The sequence below is a fragment of the Chlorocebus sabaeus genome, chromosome 26 (assembly GCF_047675955.1).
Source record: "Chlorocebus sabaeus isolate Y175 chromosome 26, mChlSab1.0.hap1, whole genome shotgun sequence".
Lineage (NCBI taxonomy): Eukaryota > Metazoa > Chordata > Mammalia > Primates > Cercopithecidae > Chlorocebus > Chlorocebus sabaeus.
This window is the reverse complement of record NC_132929.1, coordinates 1,188,794-1,191,869: the sequence shown is the minus strand read 5'-3', so window position 1 is coordinate 1,191,869 and position 3,076 is coordinate 1,188,794. Positions and strand designations below refer to the sequence as shown.

Sequence of the window (3,076 nt, the reverse complement as noted above, 5' to 3'; positions counted from 1 at the left end):
TATTTGTTACAACTTTAAGCAGAATGTGACTCCAGCACTACATTTCCATCCACAAGACTTGAGTTATTTTTGAACAGCTTTATGATATGCTTAGGTAGGCTTATAACTTTGCTCCTCCAAACAATACTTTTTCTTTGGAAAACAAGCCCTGTGGAGAGTTCCTTCTATCAAGTTGCTTCAGTTTAACCTATTTCTAGAGGACTAGTACATGCAAAATTGGCAACTACAGGGGATGAAAAGTTCAAAAAGTAGATCCTACAAGATGTAACAAATACTTTTCTAAACATCCAGGTATATATAGCTCGAGAACACTTCGATAACAAGATTTGGTCTACTTAGAAATCCGGCTTGAGAGCTAAACACTTTAGAACACAGTTATCATGTTACATACATCTTACCACACACGTTACCCCAATCTGTTAAAATAAACCAATGTGAAACTAAAAAAGCATTACTAGCTCTGCTTTAATGCCTAAGGTACCACAGCATCACTTAGAAATAGACAGAAATCTTATCTTCCCCTTAAAGTAGTTGCTGTCATGCCATACAGACTTTTTAATATTAACAAAAATAAAGAAAAACATCCTTGAAAATATATTATCAGAAGAATTGTAGAGTATTGAACAGGTAAGTCATCCCCTCAGCCGGAGGTTAGTCTACTTCTTCCATGCGTGATGTGTCGTCATCTCCTTCGAGGGGCGGCATTTCTTCAGTTACAGCTGCACTGGTATCATCAGCAGTAGGATCATCTTCATCAATACCCAGACCAAGTTTGATCATCCTATAGATCCTGTTGGCATGTGTCTGGGGATCTTCCAGACTGAAGCCAGAAGACAGGAGTGCAGTTTCGTAAAGCAAGATGACCAGATCCTTCACAGACTTGTCGTTCTTATCAGCCTCTGCCTTTTGCCTTAAGGTCTCAATAATGGAATGGTCAGGGTTTATCTCCAGGTGTTTCTTTGCTGCCATGTAACCCATTGTTGAGTTGTCTCTTAGGGCTTGAGCTTTCATGATTCTCTCCATGTTTGCTGTCCAGCCGTATGTGCTTGTGACAATACAGCATGGAGATGTCACCAATCGGTTTGACACAACCACCTTTTCAACTTTTTTCTCCAGTATGTCTTTCATGATTTTGCAGAGGTTCTCAAACTTTGTTTTTTTCTCTTCCTGTTTCTTTTTCTCTTCTTCATCCTCTGGAAGTTCCAAGCCCTCTTTGGTGACTGACACTAATGTCTTCCCCTCAAATTCCTTTAGCTGTTGGACACAGTACTCATCAATGGGCTCGATCATATAGATCACTTCTAAGCCATGTTTCCGAAGACGTTCCACAAAGGCTGAGTTAGCTACCTGGTCCTTGGTCTCACCTGTGATGTAATAGATATGTTTCTGGTTTTCCTTCATTCTGGTGCAGTAGTCCTTGAGAGAAACCATCTCATCGCCAGAGGCAGATGTGTAGTACCTTAACAGCTCTGAAAGCTTCTTCCGATTTTGTGAGTCTTCATGTATTCCAAGCTTTATGTTTTTAGAGAACTGCTCATAGAACTTCTTGTAGTTCTCTTTATCTTCCGCCAGTTCAGTAAAGAGTTCTAAGCATTTTTTGACCAAATTCTTCCTGATAACTTTCAAAATTTTGCTTTGCTGCAACATCTCATGGGATATATTTAGAGGGAGATCCTCTGAGTCTACCACCCCTCTAATGAAGTTCAGATATTCAGGGATTAGCTCCTCACAGTTATCCATGATGAAAACTCTGCGTACATACAATTTGATGTTGTTCTTTTTCTTTCTGTTTTCAAACAGGTCAAAAGGAGCACGTCGTGGGACAAATAGAAGGGCTCTGAATTCCAACTGCCCTTCAACTGAAAAATGCTTCACTGCCAAGTGATCTTCCCAGTCATTGGTCAAGCTCTTGTAGAATTCTTTGTACTCCTCATTAGTAATATCGTCGCCATAAAAAAGGATGAGTTTGTGTCCTTTGTAGGGACATGGATGCAGCTGGAAACCATCATTCTCAGCAAACTATCACAAGAACAGAAAACCAAACACCGCATGTTCTCACTCATAGGCGGGAACTGAACAATGAGATCACTTGGACTCGGGAAGGGGAACATCACACACCGGGGCCTATCATGGGGAGGGGGGAGGGGGGAGGGATTGCACTGGGAGTTATACCTGATGTAAATGACGAGTTGATGGGTGCAGCACACCAACATGGCACAAGTATACATATGTAGCAAACCTGCACGTTGTGCACATGTACCCTACAACTTGAAGTTTAATAATAATAAATAAATTAAAAAAAAAAAAAAAAAAGTTTAAAAAACTAGTCATTTCCAATCCATTTTTTCCTTCCATTACACAGCCATTGTGCCTAATCTCTCATTTCCAAAATCTGGTTGCTGAAAAGCCTGATGCCTGCAGCTAAGGTTAGGTTCCTAAGCGCTTCTCAGAAGAGAGTCTGATTTGTTAGGCAGTCTGGCCTTGCATGCTGTACTGGCCGGGGTAGGCTGATACAACAGATAAACTCTGAACTCTCGGGGGTGGGGGGGGTTCACATACTCCAGTTTTCTCACCCCACAGTCTAGAACTTATCAGCAGACAGCCCAGGCCCACCCACTATGCAGAGACTCAGGTTGCCCTTTCTTTGCTGTGTCCAGCGGATGGGGAAGGGAGGACAAGAGGGTTCCTTGTGGAAGGAGCGTGTGGGCTGGGCCTGAAACGGTAACTTTTCTTCAGCCAGAACCCAGGAGGCTGTGGCCACGGTCACTCCCGGCTCACTGGAGGGGAGGCTGGAAAACGGCATCCCCAGGAAGAAGAGAACATGGATTTTGGTGAGCGAAGGCCCCTGCCATGTAGGTGCACAGAATTCAAGGGTGAACCTCTGCAATTCAAATGTCAGAAGGGAGTATCAGAAATCCCTGTAGGTCATACGCACACTGCCTGGTCTCTGGGGGACCCGCAGCATCTCAGTGCCTGACACTGGAAATGCAGACTGGGCCCATCCAGATGCTCTGAAGTCAACTGACATTTGCAGACACAATAAAATGTGAGAGGCACTGCTTGTGCCAATTTAAAG

General features: G+C 43.2%; 1 pseudogene across 1 annotated transcript; it reads right to left on the bottom strand.

The window, feature by feature from the left end:
• LOC119619364 (heat shock protein HSP 90-alpha pseudogene) lies at positions 1-1,953 on the bottom strand (annotated as a pseudogene). The gene has a single exon (XR_012091380.1). The product of XR_012091380.1 is annotated as a heat shock protein HSP 90-alpha pseudogene (transcript).
• Positions 1,954-3,076: the final 1,123 nt, after the last annotated feature.